Below are 19077 nucleotides of genomic sequence, written 5' to 3'. Positions count from 1 at the left end.
TTACATTTTTTTACATGCTAATTATTCCAAATTCTTTTATTAGATATTATAAATTTATTTGTCATTATTTGTTCTAAGAATTCATATATTACCTATATTAAATTGTTTATATATATACATATATATATGCATCTTTTATATATTATTCACTTTAAATCTACTTTTCATATATTATTTTTGTTAAACTCCTTCATGCCATCTTTTAATATTTTATAAATTGTTTATTTTAGATTGCCCTATATATTATTTTGTTATCTTGAATATTAATGGTTTCTAATTGTTTTATACCATTTACTTTAGATCGTTTTTTATAGTATCTATTCTAAACTTGTTTTCCATACCTATTATCTATTTAGAATTGTCTCATTATTTATTTAAATTATCTTATCGTTCATTTTATTTCTTTTCAATTATTAATGTGGGTGCCCAAATTACTTGTGTTGTATGATTATTGCCATTATGTATCGAAGTTCTTTATTCATATTTTCATGTATTCGTGATTCATTATTATGATATTCATTCATAAATTATTATGCCATGCTCGATATTTTCATTTATTTTCATTTCATTAGCCATTTCAAAGATCATATAAATGGTACATTTGTTTTATTCAAAACAAGGTAATATTTCGTGTTTGGAAATTTCGAGAGATTGTGCCCTACGTGTTGGGTTTCGATTTGTCGTTTGACCGAACAACCAAATATCCTTTTTAAAATTTCAAAACACGAGTTTCGAAAATTATGAGATGATTTTGGTATCGAAGGATTGAAATATCGTGTCTTACGTGCCGAATGTGATATTTTATTTCTTCGAAACAAAAGAATCTTAATCGTTTCATACTATTACATTTTTATTCAAGACTTTTTAAAACAAGGCAATATTTCGTGTTCGGAAATTTCGAGAAATTGTGCCCTACGTGCTAGGTTTAGATTTATCGTTTGACCGAACGACCAAATATCCTTTTTAAATTTTCAATGCATAAATTCTGGGAATTATGAGATGATTTTGATATCGAAGATTTGAAATTTTGTATCCTACGTGCTGGATGTGATGTTTTATTTCTTCGAAATAAGAGAATCTCAATATTCACTTCAAGTTATCTAAACATGCATAAAAAGGGATCGTGTTTAAAAATTTATTTTAAAATTTTTTCAACTTTCAACATTAGGACATTAATTAATCGATTAGGTATCAATTTTGGGCGTGACGAGGGTGCTAACCCTTCCTCGCATGTAACCAACCCCCGAACTCGTTTTCTCAACTTTTGTAGATCAAAATCGTTGTTTTAGTAAACCAAAATATTTTATTAAAATGACCAAACTTCTTGGTGATCCGATCACACCTAAACAAAAAAATATTGGTGGCGACTCCCAATTTTCGTTTTCTTTACAAAATATAAAGTCGATCCCCGTTTTTTTTAAAAAAATAGTTTCGACAATAATAACAATTTTTTATGCAGTCAATCACTCTATAAAAAAATAATGGCGACTCCATTATGGTATTGAAAATTCATCAGCGGTTTGAAAATTGATAAAAAAAGAAACTTGAGTCAAGAGTGCTCTCTTAGGTCTCCCGAAGAAATAGTGTATACTGTGATGGGGAAGAAGATGTGTTGTGACTCTGGCATGATGGTGGATCAAAACGAGATTTCCTTTCTTGAGGAAGAGTTAATTCAACTATCGGTGAAAAGCTCTTTAGTGGTTCCCTCTGAGAATCTGACATTGCTGCGTTTTGTTTGGATGAGAAAAACATATAATCCAGATAGTTTGAGGGCGCAGCTGAAGAGTATTTGGAAGACAAATAAGAAATTTGAGATCCTGATTACGGGTCAGAATTTGTTTACGATTTCTTTTGAAGATCAAGATGATTTGGAACAAATTATGAAGGTATGTCCATGGCTCTTCCAAAAACAATTAATCATTTTTTATAGGCTGGTTCAACCTATTGAAAGAAATAAGATCAAGCTAATTTATTCTCCGTTCTGGTTAAAGGTGTGGCCATGCCCTCCTAAGTATGATAAGAAGGACCTAATGCATGCAATAGGGTCTACCTTTAGAGGGGTAGCCCGAGCTGAGATAAAAGGTATGTTCTGTAGAATTCGAGTCAATCTAGATGTTCAGAAACAATTAAGGATGGGTATCTTTATTGCTCCGAATGGACAAAGTAGAATCTGGCTACCGTTCAAATATGAAAATCTCCCAACCTTTTGTTTTGGATGTGGTCGTATGGGTCATGGGAGTAAGGAATGTTCGGAGATTGTCGGAAGGGAGGAAAACGAGGATAGTGAAAATTATCCTTTTTCAATAGCTCTCAAGGCAGAGTCGTCCATATTAGGGAAGGAAAGTTTACTCTTTGGCTCACTGTTGAAAAAATCTATGAAACAGTGTTTTTACACAGGAGAGGAGGTAGAGAACAAAGATGATGCTAGGTTGACAACAGTCATGGGAGTGGTCGACCGAACGATGGAGGAGTTTAGTTTAGAAAAGACTTCTGTTGATGAAGAGACGAAGACACCGTAGCTAACTTTTAGTGATAATGTTGCTGAATTACCGCCTCAATTTTCGCATATAAAAGGGGGAGGTAAATTAATTAAAAACAAGTGTATTGAGGTAGATGAATCAGATGGAAACTTTGGAATGGTGGGGTCTACATGTGAGGTAGGAGAATATAATTTAAATAAAGGTATTGAAGGGGCTGCTTTCAACATTAAATCTGATTTGGCGAGGCCCAATAATGGTGTAAAGAATCATCCTTTGGGCTATAGGAAAAGATGGAGAAGGGTTTTTGCCAAGGAGGCCTGTGATACAAATATGAGTGAAGTCATACCTGGTAAAAGGAAATTCGTTAAGGAGTCAGGTTTTGATTATGAAGAAAATAGTGAAGATGCAATAAAAAAAGCAAAAATTGATAATGGGTTTATCATATCCAACACCATAGTAAAGCCTTTTTGGTCCAGTTTGAAAGATGAAGATGAATTTCCACAGACTCTATCGACGGCTGCCAACTGGTCAGCCGACCGGTCGCAATGAAAATATTATGCTAGAATGTCTGAGGGCTGGGGAATCCTCGAAACATTCGCTGGTTTCAACACATGTTGAAGTTTTATAGTCCCCAACTAGTCTTCTTAATGGAAACAAAATTGGATAGTAAGAAAATGGAACATCTACGGAGACGGTGTGGTTTTCGTAATGGTTTGGATGTTTCAGCTGATGGGTCTCGTGGAGGTTTAAGTTTGGCATGGAATGGAAACAATTTAATCCAAGTTTATAGTTATTCAGCCTATCATATTGATGTGGAGATCAATGAGGAAAATAGTCTACATAAATGGCGATTCACTGGTTTCTATGATAATCTTTGTCAATCAAATAGACAGGAGTTTTGGAATTTACTTCGCCAACTAAGAAATAGGTGTTCATTACCATGGTGTGTATGTGGGGATTTTAACGAAATTTTGTACGCACATAAGAAAATTGGAGGACGAGTAAAAGATGAAAGACAAATAGAGGACTTGCGGGGAATTCTGGAAGAATGCAGTCTAGTTGATATAGGCTTCAGTGGGCAAAAGTTTGCATGGGAAATGGGTAACTTCGAAGATACAAATATAAGGGAGAGACTCGACAGGGGGGTCACAAATATGGAATGGATGAATTTATTTAATGATTATTTAATTCAAAACCTCCCCCACTCTTTTTTTGATCATTGCCTAATTCTCATTCAACCTACGCCAAATATGAAACGTTGAGGAATAGTTTTTTTAAATTTGAATCTTGGTGGATAACTCTTCATGTGAAAAATTAATCAAGCAAGTATGGACAGAGAAGTCTGGTGCTATTCGGGAGAAATTGGAATACCTCGGGGTTAGTCTACAGTGATAGGAGAAAAACATCAAGGGAGATCGAAGGAAGCGGTCACAGAACCTTCGAGACCGTTTGATTAAGCTCGATGGAATGAACTGGGATGATAATATTTTGGCAGAGATAATGGATGTGAAACTAGCGTTGAATTGAGAGATGGAGAAGGAGTTGTACTGGGAACAGAGATCTAGAGCAAATTGGTTGCGGCAAGGGGATAAAAATACATCTTTCTTTTATAATGTAGTGACTCATAGGTGTAGAATTAATAAAATATGAGGGCTGGAAGATAACAATGGTATCTTTAGAACAGAATAAAAAGATGTGGAAGGAATTTTAGGGGATTATTTTGTGAGGATTTTTCATTCTAATGGGGTTGGTGATACTAGTCATCTTTTTTCAGGGGTTAATCGAAATATTTGTGAGGAGATGAATCACATGTTAATTGCGGAGTATAAAAAAGAAGTTATTGTGGCACTTAATAGTATTGGTCCGACAAAAGCCTCTGGCCCTGATGGTTTTCCAGCTATTTTCTTCCAGACTTATTAGCATATAGCGAGGAAAGAGGTCAGTGAGTTTTGTTTAACAGTTCTCAATAAAGGGCAATCTTTAGAAGTATTGAATCATACAAACATTGTCTTAATCCCAAAGATTCCTCTCCCGAAAGATCCATCCAATTTTAGACCAATTAGTCTGTGTTCAGTTTTTTATAAAATAATCTCAAAGATTATTGCAAATCGTTTTCAAAAAGTTTTGGATTTTTGCATTGATCCGGCTCAAAGTGCCTCCGTACCAGGGCGACTAATTACTGATAACATTTTGCTTGCCTATGAGATTCTCAATTCCATACGAAAGAAAAGGGTGGGGCAGAAGGGAGTTATGGCACTTAAGATTGATATGAGCAAGGCGTATGATCGAGTGGAATGGGATTTTTTGAAGCAAATAATGGTCAGAATGGATTTTGATAAAATGTGGATTCGACTCATTATGAATTGTATAAGTACAGTCTTTTATTCGGTTGTTCTGAATGGTATGGTGGGTAAGAAGTTTTTTCCGACGAGAGGCTTACGCCAAGGTGATCTTTTGTGTCCTTTTTTATTTCTTATTTGCAACGAAGGGTTATCTACCTTATTAAGAATTGCAAGGGAGGAAGGGATATTAAGAGGAGCTAAAGCAAGCAGAAGAAGCCCTCATATCACTCATCTCTTGTTTGCTGACGTTTGTATCTTTTTTGGGGAAGCTTTTGGTAAAGGCACAAAAATTTTCAAAAAATTGTTAAAAGAATACGAAGATTGTTCGGGGCAATGTGTGAATTATGGGAAATCAACTATGTTTTTCAGCCCAAATACTAATGATAGGGTCCAATTACATATCTCCAATAGATTGGGGGTCAGAAGGTCAAATAATTCTGAAAAATATTTGGGCCTCCCAAACATGGTAGGCAGGAGAAAACAACGAGCTTTTCAACACTTAAAGGACGGCATCAAGATGAAAATCGATAACTGGAGTAAAAGATTATTATCGCAGGGAGGGAAAGAAGTGTTCATCAAGGCCATTTTACAAGAAATTCCTACTTATACGATGGGATGTTTTCTCTTATCGAAATCTATATGTGAAGATATAGAACAAACAAGAGCAGGATTCTGGTGGCAAAAAGGGTATGGGAGGTGTGGGATTCATTGGTGTTCGTGGAGTAGCTTATGCGAATTGAAGGAGAATGGTGGTATGGGATATTCGAACTTGGCAAAATTCAACCTTGCCCTTCTTGCAAAGCAAGGCTGGAGACTAATTGAAAATCCGAATTCCCTTCTAGTGCAAACTTTAAAAGTAAAATACGACCTGAATACTGATTTTCTAAATTCGGATCTAGGAAACTCACCATCATATACTTGGAAATGTATATGAGCCGTAAAAGGTCTCTTACTAACAGGTCTTTGCTAGAGAATTGGCACCGATCATGACGTTAGAATTGAAGAGGATGTTTGGGTCCCAAATGCTGCAAATTCACACATTCAACAGGTGGTGAGAAATCAGAACATGACGAGGATAGCAGATTTGATTGAAAATAGTACTAGATCTTGGAAAGCAGAGCTGATTGATTGTACCTTCTCAGCTGGAGATGCAAAAAAAATCCTCCAAATTCCGCTGACTAAGACTCCCCATGACGACCTTCTGGCTTGGAGTGGGGAGGCAACAGGCGAGTACACAGTGAGGAGTAGGTATAAATTATTATTACATGGTAACTTGCTTAATGGAAATAGATACAACCCAACTGATATCAGGAAATGCTACAAAAAGCTTTGGAGTAGCAATCTCCCCTCAAAATTAATTATTACAGTATGGAAGGCTATGTTGAACTATTTGCCTACTCTAGTAAATCTAAGAATTAAAAGATTAACAAACGAGGCGTTCTGTCCAAGATGCACACAAGGACCGAAAAATAGGGAGCACATTTTCTGCGACTGCGTTGTTACAAAAGAGACATGGGGAAAGTTAAATTTTGACTGGCCTTAGATTTTATCTTAGGTGGAGTTTTTTGATTGGTTTATATGGATTATGTTGAATAGTGAGAAAGATGCAAGCCGAACCTATGTCTGTGCCATTTGGGCTATCTGGACTGCAAGGAATCTGTAGATCCATGAAGGTCGAAGGAGTTCTGAAACAGACACAGCAAGATTTATTTTAAAGTATCTTCACGAGCAAAACAATAGTAAGCAAACGTTCCCTACCTCAAAACTGCCTAATGAGCTCTAGATACCTTGGGTGCAAGGGTTCTACAAAATTAAGTTCGATGTTGCAATGGACATCAAAAACTAGAGATCCTGCTCGGGAGTCATTGTTAGAGACTGTAAAGGGGATGTTTTGTTTTCAAAATCTATAATGCATGAGAATATTCCTTTGGATTTTGCAGCGGAAGCCATTGCATGCCTAGAGGCAGTCAAAATGGGAAAGGATCTGGGCTTAAATTATGTTGAAATTGAAGGAGATTCACTAGTGGTTATTAAGCGGGTCAAAAGCAAAAGTCGAGATAAATCGTTAATCGGTCCATATATTCAAGACATTAAGAATCGTTAATCGGTCCATATATTCAAGACATTAAGAATCGTTAATCGGTCCATGTATGAGTTGATTATGGTCTTCCATGAAAGTAAGTTTCGACATGTAAGATGAACAGTTAATGAGCATGCGCATATTTTGGCAAAAACGGGATTAAAAATGGAGAACAGTACTTACCCTAGTCAGAGAAATGATGGGTCGGAGATTACAGTGGCAGAGGTTGATCGAGGATGGTGATGACGGAGGCCAGATAGACTATAGGATTATGAGAAGAGAACCTTTTGCTTTCGACTTTTGATCTTCTCCTGAGGTTGTTTTTAAAAGAGATATTTCTAAGAGTTTTCTCTTTCTGGAAAATGACAGCTCTTACAGCTGGGTTGATTTTCTTTTCTTTTGTTTTTTTTTTTTTTTTTTTGTTGTGGTGTTTGAAGGCCAAGTTTGGATTGGGCCAATTTGTTTTCTTGGATTTTCCTAGCTTTCTATTAATACAACCCAGCCTTTTGATTTCAAAAAAAAAAAAATCATCAGCGGTATTATAATATTATGAAGGTGATTTTATCTTTTTTCACATATTTTTATATAGAATCGATAAATTTATATATATTATGATATTTGAACATAAAAAATTATAATTTTAAATATTTCACTTTTCAATTTTAATCAAATTTTTATTTAGTTCTTACATAAACTTTAATGAATATAATTTTTCTACCTTCAGTCCCCTAGTAATGATTAAATACTCAAATGGTTGATATAATTATAATTAAGAAAAAACGAATAGAGAAACAAAGAGACAGCTACATGCATCTAACATTATTTTATTTCAAATCATAGTCATTATTTTGAGATATACATTGGCAACATTTATTGAATATTCCTTGGGAAGAGAAAGCAAGACTATAAGATAAACGAAATTAAATATCATAACCAAATCTTGAAAATGAATACTAATAAATTTAAACATATGGTTTGGATCACATTATAATATACACCATTAATTACTTTTTAGCTTAATAAAAATAATGTAATGAACGTAAAACAATTTTTTTTAAATGTTAATTAACAATCTTCAATCAAATACTTGCAAGAGTTTTAAAGTTTGGGTGTTTTCGATTAAAGTTATTTTGGGTTAATTTAATTTTTTTCCTCCTTATGATTAAATCAAGATAATCATATTTGAGTTTGGATTAATAAGATCAAAGTTTGGTTTATCTTTTATTGTATATTAAAAAAAATAGCTATGTCGATTGAATTTTAGTTCGATTGACATGGATATTGTTGTCAATGCAGAAAGACATGAGTTCAAGTCTGCTGAAGCGTATTATTCTCTTATTTATAAGTTGGAGAAGGATTATGGGTAGTTTTAAGTATTGTGTTAAAAAAAAACAAATATGATTAGAACCTATAATAAGATTATTCAAAAAAATTAATTACTCAAAATTAGTTTTTGATTTTTTAAATTATTCTAATATATATTATGTTGAACTAGTATGAAAAAAATTAATTAACATAATGACAAAAAAAAAGGCACATTAATCATATTTTCAGCCATCTTAAAAAAAGCAATAAAATTTTGACTCTAGACTTAGAGTGTTGAAAAGTCATTTGAATCATTGAAAATGACAAATTAGTCAACTTTAGTGACGAATTCTCACTGTATAGTTACGAAATTCATTTAAAAAAAACAACAAAAACTGATAAACGTAAATAAGCATGAAATATTAAAAAAAATTCTAATAAAATCTAACCATACATACAAGACAGCTTGACTCTTTGAATAAAGTATTTTTCACTATTTAATTTAACATATTTTTTAATTTGAATTGTAATCTCCGTAGCTGTATGATTTAGTCAATACTAAAAATTTATATTTAAATTCACTTGTTAAAATACTTTAATACATTAATCACAAGAGTTAGATGAGATGGTAATATTTTTTTTGTCCTCGTCTTAAATATGAAGCGACTTTGAAATTTTGGGTCAACATCTATCCCCTCATACAGAGAATTAATTACTCAGCTCGTTCCAGTAAATATCTTAAAAAATGAATTTTTTTTCTAATACATTAGAATTGAGACAAAATATTAAAAAGGAATTAAGTAAATTTCACGAAAAGCGTCTATTTATAATTGAAAGGTTTCAATACAATTAATATCTTCTTTCTTTTTAATAATTTATTGTGCATGTGTAGTTTTACTAATTGCGTTGATATCCTAGAATTGAAGTATTTCCAACAAGCATATCACACATTCTTTTATATAAAAAAGTATATAAAAATAATTAAAATATAAAATATAAAAAAAGAAGATCTTTCATAATGGAAAGCTTGAAAAGAACTTTATTGAATTAATATAAGGTAATGCGTACACAGACAATCGATTTGGACTTTCTTTGGTAATATATATGAATATTATACAACATTATTAATTAGAACTTGATAACTATTTCTTAAGGAAGATGTTTGAAGAGAAAATTTTAATATAAAGTTCAAAGTGCAATTGGTTCAATGAGTAATGAAGTGATTCCACCCTTAGCCGCTTTTCCAACATATGTATAGCCATCTCCTTCCCTGTAAAGTACATCCATCACCCTTGCAAGGTTTAGGCTGCCATTTAAAACTTCTGTTGGCATTTCTGTTGGTTTTAGAAACTCTTGATTCACATCCTTCCAGGCACTCTCAACATGCTTGTTGAATACATCGTATGCCTCTTGTGCGGTTACGCCATATTCTTCCATATAACACTCTATTGCTGAGCAATCATCTTCTCTCCTATGCTTGAACTGCAACCGTAATAAAATCAAAATTATTCTATCATTATATACCCTCAAATCTATCAGTTAATTAAACTATCTTTGTTTGTGATGATAAAATACCTTTATTGACAATACTTCCTCACTAAAAACCCTAAAATGAAACTAGATTTCTTTTCTTAATCTTCAATTTGAGACTAAACATTTTATATATAAACATTAGACTTTAATTGATTTAGATATAAAAACCATTGTTTGATATTGTTACAAAGACATTCAATTATTTAGTTAATATTAGTATAACTAAGTAACAGTTAGTTAGTTATCAGTTGTTAGTAGTTAGTTAGATGGTTAGTCGGTTAAATCTATTGCTATAAATGTGTGTACTGCACGTATGATTCAGATAAGTTCAATAATAACAATGCTTGTTTTGTGAATATCATAATATGGTATCAGTTTTTCTTTCTTTTTTGGTAGATCTCTGAGGGCCTGTGTTCTTATGGCATTTCCTACCAGTCCGTCTCCTGTGCATTCTGATACGCCTGGAATGGCATCTAATGTCTCTGAAGCTGCTGTTGACAGCCGATTTATTACTGTCAAGAAGATTAATATTTTGCTTGATGATACTAATTACTTGATATGGCGTCAGCAGGTGATTTTGGCAGTTAAAACTCACAATCTACAACAGTTTCTTGATTCTAGTACGACTCCTCCTCCTAGACAGATTCTGAGTGAAGATGGTGTTCTTCAGGATAATCTTGCTTTTTCAAGATTTCAACAGCAAGATTGTGCTTTAGCCTCTTGGCTGTTGTCGTCCGTTAGTTCAGCTGTCTTACCGCATCTCATTGGATTGGAATCTTGTGCTCAAATATGGAATGCAATTGTTGCGGTGTATGGTAGCAAAACCACCTTGCGATTAATGTCCTATCGCAGAGCTCTCCATTCTCAGCGAAAAGGTGAGCTGTCCATGAAAGATTACTTGATGAAAATTAAAAACTATTCTGATAGTCTTGCTAGCTGTGGTGAGGTAATTAGTGATCAAGAATATATCACTGCCGTTCTTAATGGTTTACCACCGGACTATGAAGCAATTATTGCTATTATTACTGCTAGCCAAGTACCTTACAGTATACAAGGAGTAACTACGATCTTGCTTGATGCTGAAGCTAGACAAAATGTTGTTGTGAGTGAAACTCCCAACTCTGTTAATCTTGTATCTCATCAAGAGTCAACCTCGGTGCCTGAGACTGTCAATACACCCAACTATCGTCCCTCATCAAATGGTAGAAGTAGAGGGTGTGGTCGCTCATTTGGATCCCGTATACAGTGTCAATTGTGTGGTAAGTCAGGCCATCTTGTTGATCGGTGCTATCATCGATTTGATGCATCGTATAAAAATATTGGTTCTAGACCTTCTATGATTCCTCAAGCAAATATTAGTATGTTTGGACATGGTGTTGCAACTGCCTCTTGGCCACCATCTGTACCTACTGCCTATGTGTGCCCAGTTCAAGTCCATCACCGGGGGTCGGGTCCATCTGTCTCAACTGTTAATTGGAATAATCCATTTGATGTATCTGCTTCATTGCACTCTGGTATGTCTCCCAATATATCTTTTAATACAGCTTTAATGCCGCAAGCCTATGTTGCAACTCCTGCAACGGTAGCAGATAATACGTGGTATCCCGACTCTGGGGCTACACATCACCTGACGAATTCAGCATCATCCTTAGGAGAACCTTTGGCTTATAACGGTCCAGGTAAAGTGTATGTGGGCAATGGTACTGCTCTACCAGTTCTGTCTATGGGTCAGTCCACACTGTCTACTTCATCTCGACCTTTATATATGAAGTCACTGTTACATGTGCCTGGTATTACTAAAAATTTGCTATCTGTCTTTAAAGGATAATCAAGTAATGGTTGAGTTTTATCCTACTCAGTGTCAGGTTCGTGATCTCAAGACTAAGCAAGTTCTCCTGAGTGGTTCAGTACATGACGGGCTATACAAGTTACATTTAAAGGGTTCGGGTGCATCAATGACAGCTGATGGTCCTTCTCAATGTTTTACTGCTAGTACAATGATCCCGTTAACTGTGTGGCATTCTAGATTAGGACATCCATGTGATGTAACTCTCAAGAAGGCTTTAAATCATTGTAACATTCAGTTTGAAACTAATAAAAATGTTTCTTGTTGTGTTGCATGTCACTTGGGTAAAGAGTGTAAGCAGCCTTTTTCTCGATCCTTGACTGAGTATACTGCACCTTTACAGCTCGTTGTGGCTGATGTCTGGGGGCCAGCTCCAGTTGTGTCAAATGGATTTCGATACTATGTTGCATTTACTGATGCTTACTCCAGGCATACCTGGCTTTATTTCTTGCAGAAAAAGTCCAAGGTTCTTACTGTATTCCCACTATTTCATCGTCAGGCTGAACGTGCCTTGGGGTGTAAACTTAAAATGTTACAGATAGATGGTGGAGGTGAGTTTCGCGCCTTGAAGCCGTATGTGTCTCAACAAGGAATTATACAGCGGTTTACCTGCCCGTATACATCACCACAAAATGGTCTTGTTGAGCGTAAGCATCGCCAGATCGTTGAAGTTGGGTTGTCCATGTTGGCGCATGCAGCTATGCCAGTCACTTACTGGAATGATGCATTCAGTAGTGCTGTCTATTTGATTAACAGGTTGCCTACGTCTTCCCTTGGCATTTCACCTTATGAAATGCTGTTTCAGACTAAACCAAACTACTTGTTCCTCAGAGTGTTTGGTTGCCTCTGTTTTCCATGTCTTCGACCATTCAACACGACCAAACTGCAATATCGGTCAACACCGTGCACGTTCTTAGGGTATTCTCCAAGTCAGAAAGGGTACCGTTGTCAGGCTGCTGATGGGAGGATTTATGTCTCTAGACATGTCACATTTCATGAGCATGAGTTTCCTTTTTCAACTCTCAACTGTAAAGTGAAAGGAGCTATACCTAATGCCACTCAAGCAAGCTCTAAGCTTGTCGTGGTACAGCCGAATTCAACAAGTAAAGGAACTGGTCTTAGACGACGTCCGGATGTTCAGTTGGCTCGTGATCAAGGTGTCTCGACTTCTAGTCAAAGTCAGCCCGTACAGGTGTCATGTGACCAGGCTGGGTCAAATTTGTCTGGTTCAAATTCTTGTGAACAGGCTGGGTCAAGCTTGTCTGGTTCAAATTCATCCAGCTCTACTAGTAGGCCCGTCTCTATGGAATTTCAGAATCTCCCAGTCAACACTCATGCGATGACGACTCGCAGCAAGGCCGGAATTTTTAAACCGAAGGTCTACGTGAGCAAGGTTGATGGCTTGGTGAATAACTCACCAACTGATATCCATGATGCTATGCAATATGATTGTTGGCGAGGAGCTGTTCAAAATGAGCTGTAAGCACTTATTCACAACAAGACATGGGAACTTTGTCCTATGCCTGCTAACAGGAAAATCATAGGGTGCAAGTGGCTGTTTAAAGTGAAGCATAAAGCTGATGGGATGATTGAGAGATATAAGGCCAGACTAGTGGCAAAGGGGTTTTCTCAACATGCAGGTTTTGATTTTAGAAACACTTTTAGCCCGGTGGTTAAGGCGACTACTATCCGAACAGTTCTCGCCATAGCAGTTATGAAGGGATGGCCCTTAAGGCAAGTTGATGTGAACAATGCATTTCTCAATGGAAATTTGACAGAAGAAATCTATATGGATCAACCACCAGGATTTGAAGTTGTCGGTGCCAATGGTCAGAAACTGGTCTGTCATTTGACTAAGGCCTTGTATGGTCTTAAGCAAACTCCCCGAGCATGGTTTCAGACCTTGAAACAGTACCTTGTAAACCAACTTGGTTTTCGAGCATCACAAGCTGACTCTTCTTTATTCATTCGAGGGTCTACTGATAATCTAGTATTACTCATGGTATACGTAGATGATATAGTGGTGACCGGTAGTTCAGTTACTGAAATTGACAAGGTGGTGTGTAAGTTGCATGAAAAGTTCGCACTTAAAGATATGTGCAGGCTCAATTATTTTCTGGGCATTGAGGTACAACACACAATCAAGGCTTACGTCTAACTCAGAAGAAATATGCTGCAGAAATTCTAACTAAAACAGGCATGTTGGGTGCGTCATCTACACCTACTCCCATGGTGAGTTCTTCAAAGCTTGTTGCTTCAAATGGTGATTCATTGTATGCAGATATTCATTTGTATCGTAGCACAGTTGGTATGCTTTAATATTTGTGTGTTACACGGCCGGATCTAGCCTTCTCGGTCAATAAGTTAAGTCAGTATATGAATGCTCCGAGTGAGGCTCATTGGAAGGCTGTTAAGCGAGTTTTGCGGTATCTTATAGGTACTATGAATTATGGGTTGTTCTTTAGACCAGGGAAGTTTCAATTAGTTTGCTATTCTGACGCCGACTGGGCTGCATCTGTTGATGATAGAAGGTCTACTTCTGGCTATGTAGTTTACTTGGGACAAAATCCGATTGCCTGGTGCTCCAAGAAGTGAGCAGTGGTCTCCAGGTCAACTTCTGAAGCTGAGTATCGAAGCCTGGCAAATTGTGTGTCAGAGTTACTTTGGATTAAACAGTTGATAAACGAGATTGGCATGGAAGTCTGTCAGGTACCAGTTGTATGGTGTGATAATACTTCTACTGTAAGCATGGCTGCAAATCCAACTCATCATGCTCGGATGAAGCATGTGGAGATTGATCATCATTTCATTCGGGAAAAAGTTCTGGATGGTATGCTTCAAGTTAGTTTTGTTCCATCAGCTAGTCAAATTGCTGATGTTCTCACCAAGGCTATTCCACCTAAGAAGTTTGCTGAGTTTCGACAAGGTCTGCAAGTTTGTGCTGCTGATGAATGTTTTTCAAACAAAGAGAACCAGAAGAATATTAGTATAACTAAGTAACAGTTAGTTAGTTATCAGTTGTTAGTAGTTAGTTAGATGGTTAGTCGGTTAAATCTATTGCTATAAATGTGTGTACTGCACGTATGATTCAGATAAGTTCAATAATAACAATGCTTGTTTTGTGAATATCATAATAGTTAAGAGTTCGGTTTCTTGTGGTTCTCTAAATATATTATTATACCTTGTGTTCCGCAACATCATCCATAAACCTACAAATAATTGTGGAAGCTTGAATGATCTTAGGGTCACTGGCTGCCCATTTAAAGGTCTCTGGTGTTACAATATCTCCCATGCCGACGAAAGATGTAATAGCAAGCATGGCATAACCACAAGTTGGCAATGCATTAGCCTTAAACTCCTCGAATGATGGTTTGTAGTTTGAAGAGTCCATCTAGCCTCCACAAGATAAGATTGAGCAAGTCGTATCATCTGAGGCAACAAAATCCCAACAATTATCACTAATATCAATTCAAATTCAATAATAATATTTAAATGATTATATATTGTTATTCAAGTTAGTTGTTTATTCAAATCTAGAATTTAGCTAAGATCTTATTTCTTTGTACAAAATAAGTGTTTGTCGAAGTACATACGGCTTTTTTCGCATATTCGACACGATATTGCCTCCCATGTTCAGCCACCAATTGTTCCATTTCTTCGTAAACATCTAATAGTGCCTTGTAGCTTGGTTTCATGTATTCAGGAAGTTCATCTATGCATTTGATATCCCACCTGAATCCAACTTCAACGTTATATTTGATCATGCCTCGTAATATATTATTGAATGTTTACTTCAACTAAAGAAACCTAACCTATTACCAACAAAATTAAAGAAATCTAACCTCTCAATTGCATTTGTATAGGGAATGAGTTCTTCGTATGTTGCGTATGAGTCATATGTATCATCTACAATAGATGCCATTGCTATCACTTTTGTCAACATCTTTCTACCAAGTGAATATTGGGGCTCAAAGTACACCCCCGAGATCCAAAAATAGCCTTCAACCACTCTATCTCTTGCATATGGCAACTTTCTTTGAAAGTCTAAATCCTTCCACCACCTAAAAAATGATATAATAAAAAAACCCTATTAGCACAATGAATATTCAAAGTTTTAATTAGTTTCACATTCGTGTTGTTAGATTTAAGTCAATTGCCAACCTCATATTTTAAAAAATAAATAAGTAAAATGATATAGGTGAAAAAGAAGAATCCAAGGTTCATGCCGTTACTTTTAACTTGTGCTATTTAATAATATTCAAATATTAGCATTTGCAACTCGTCTCCTATACTGAGAATGATGCCACCTATAAATTCAACCCTCCTTCCACTAAAAAATAAATAAATAAAAAAGATGAAAAAGAAAAAAATGGGTGAAAGAGATTCAAAAACATACCTACAAATCTCACTTAGCTCTTTCCTATGCAAAAATTGTAACATGTTGAAGTCGATCTTAGCAAACTCCAACATAGCCTTATTGTGGGACTCAATATCTTGGTATACTGAAAGATAGTGCCTTGCCTCAAACCCTAGGCAAGCCTCTTCGAATTGATTGTTTCAAAGCATGAGAAACCTCTTTGGATAAAGGATGGTCCAAAGATGCTACTGCAAGGCTTAAATGGTTGGTGGTGAAAGAAATTGCTTCATCCAATATATCTTCGCCATGAACCCTCAAATAGGAAGCTTGGTAAAGTTCCAACAATCCTCGAACATCCCTTGTCACGGATGACTTGAAATTCCCTTGCTCGTCTTTAAACTTGTTGAATACGTCTGAGATGAAATTACCCAAAATGAAATATCGTTATCAAACATTCCATGCTATTATATTCTCAAGAAACTTAAAAACACTATGCTGTTGCTCCAATAATTACCGCATGAAACATTGTATCCATGCTCTCGGAGTAATCGGAATCGAAGAGAGGTAGTGTAGAGGTCGTTCTCGGCATCATTGTTGTTATGGTAGATATTCTCTAGTTCATCTTCGATCTCCTTGGTGAAATGGTAACTCACACCCAGTCTTTGGACTGAATCAATGAAGGCTAACTTTTGGGTTGAATTAGCCATTGGTGCCACAATCATCTTCCTCACTTCTTCTTTCAATTCTTGGTGGCGGCTTTCAGTTCCAGCATCAATATTCTGCTCAAAATAATGAAAATTTTCTTCATATTGAATCACTAAATAATTAAACAAATAATATGTTAAGATTATATGAATATGGTGATATGTATGTATACCTTGTCGGGACAATTGAGGAAGAAATCTCCCCAAATGCTAGGCTGAAAATCGGCTTTGGGACGCATTTCATCCTTATTGGAGGAAAGGGGTGATGAAGAAGGCATCTGAGAAACTTGTGAAGCCATTTCGATTGATCAAAAGCTTAATTTGCAGCCTTTTTTGGTTTGCTCTTGAAATTTGGCACAGAATTGGTGTGAGGATAAGAGTGCAATTATTGCATGTATTTATAGGTAAGAAAAGTGGTGATATTTTAAGTCGAAAAAGGAGAACTTAAATTCAAGAAAACAAAGTGCATGAGAATTACAAAATAGATTAAAAGAAATGTTGATTTGTCTTTTATTTGATTCTTTTTATTCAAATGTTGATGTCTGTAAAAAATGTTTAAATATCCTCTATTGATTTTAAACTTATTGCAGTTCGATTGAAATGTAAAGATCAAAATGTTTGAGGGCATGGATGATATTTATTCTTTTCTTTGCTTTTGACATACTCTTCACTAAATTTATGACCAGTAATCTTATATTAATTTCTTTGGAAATATCATTGGAAAGTAAGAACAATACGACTCTCTAGTATTTAAAATACTGACTTATTTTGATATAAAATTATAAAATTTTACTTTAAAAAATGTTTGTCATGTTTTGTTTAATCGTTAGTGATCAAATGTATTTGTTTACTTGTTAGCATTTTAAAATAAATAAATTTGTTACTTGTTTGACCCACTCTCTTTAGGATTTCTGAATTGTTTTTTAATGGATGAATTTAAAAACTAAGAAAAGAAATTGTTTATATATCATTCTTAAAATTCTAAACATCAAATTTTTTATAATTATTTTTTAAAAAATTAATAAAAATAATAACGAAGAGATTAAAAATTAGTAAAAATTAAAGTAATTTTATACACTTTTATAACTATTTATATAATTAATGTTTTAACGATCCAACTGTTATATTTTATGATTTATTCGTTTAAATTATGAATATTAAATTTTACATAAATTTAATTTATTTTATGTAAAAAAATTTAACCATCAAATACATATTAAATATATTAAGTATTTTTTATATGAAAATCAAAATTGAATGAAGTCGGTTAAGCATCTGAAATTATTTGCCTTTCTTTTCTACCTATTACAACTGATTTTTCATGGAATTTTATAGAGCATGTCAGGTTTGACCAAGGATTTGTTTACAATTGACCATAAACACATTAGACGCAATGTTATCGAATTATGCGTGTCGAAACCATTTTTTTATTTTAAAAAATAGGGATTAAATTTAAAATAAAGTATGGAGTCGTCATTAATCTTTTTTGTTAGGTGTGATCAGATCAACTAATAAAATATTTTATTTTAAAATATTACTTTTGTCCTACGAAATTTGAGAAAATGGGTCCTGGAGTCGGTTACGTACAAGGATGGGTTAGCACCCTCATTAAGTCTAAAATTGGAACCTAATTGATTAAATAATGTTCTTATGTCTAAGATTTAAAAAAAAATTGAAATATGATTTCTTTTAAAACATTTGGAGGATTTGAATTGGATGTTAAAAATTTCTTATTTCGAAGGAATGCAATATCACATCCAGCACGTTAGGACATAATCTTTTAAACCCTCGATACCATGATTAATTCTTGATTTCCAACAACTCACACATTTAAAAAAATTACGAAAGGGTATTCAATTATTTGGTTTAAAGAAAAACCGAAACCCAATACGTTAGGGCATGATTTCTCGGATTTTCAAACATAGAACATATCCTTGTTTTGAAGTTTAGAAAACACCGACGAAATTTTAAAGGGATATTTGATTATTTAGACAAACGAAAAATCGAAACCCAGCACGTTAGGGCACGATTTCCCGAATTTCCAAACACCAAATATTGCCTTTTTTTTGGGGAAATTTTCAAATGAACTATTATAAAGCTGGCTCAAAACGCATTAGTCGATTTACTTGGAATAAAATGGAATAATTGACTTTGGATTGATAAGTTGAAAATCACAATGTGACACTCGTGAATGAAAGGCGAAATTATAAACATGAAACAATATACATGGATAAAATGCTATACAAATGAATGGCAATAGTATGAAAAAAACAAATTAAGATACACACAATAGCAATAAGTTCACGTCATACATTATGCAAATACTAACGTTAATATTCAAAGACTTATAATCAAAGAATCGATTTTAAAAGAAATATAAAGCCGATTAATACAAATAAAATGCAACAAATTTTGAAACGATGATAAATG

At 34.7% G+C, this 19077-nt stretch overlaps 1 long non-coding RNA gene and 1 pseudogene across 2 annotated transcripts; both read right to left on the bottom strand.

The window, feature by feature from the left end:
- Positions 1-1472: 1472 nt before the first annotated feature.
- LOC121227870 (uncharacterized) lies at positions 1473-7279 on the bottom strand. 2 transcript variants are annotated; one of them, XR_005925394.1, is made up of 5 exons: positions 7086-7279; positions 6440-6507; positions 5957-6313; positions 5731-5847; positions 1473-2826 (listed from the first exon to the last, which is right to left on the bottom strand). It is a non-coding gene; the product is annotated as an uncharacterized lncRNA (long non-coding RNA). The 2 variants fall into 2 exon arrangements; XR_005925393.1 differs by having other exon boundaries at positions 1473-5847; positions 7086-7278.
- A 2101-nt stretch (positions 7280-9380) lies between these two features.
- Positions 9381-17013, bottom strand: LOC107918685 ((+)-delta-cadinene synthase isozyme C2-like; annotated as a pseudogene).
- Between the last annotated feature and the right edge of the window lie 2064 nt (positions 17014-19077).

This window comes from Gossypium hirsutum, chromosome A04 (assembly GCF_007990345.1).
Source record: "Gossypium hirsutum isolate 1008001.06 chromosome A04, Gossypium_hirsutum_v2.1, whole genome shotgun sequence".
Classification (NCBI taxonomy): Eukaryota; Viridiplantae; Streptophyta; class Magnoliopsida; order Malvales; family Malvaceae; genus Gossypium; species Gossypium hirsutum.
Note: the sequence above shows the minus strand (reverse complement) of the source record. Positions and strands in the feature narration are given on the sequence as shown.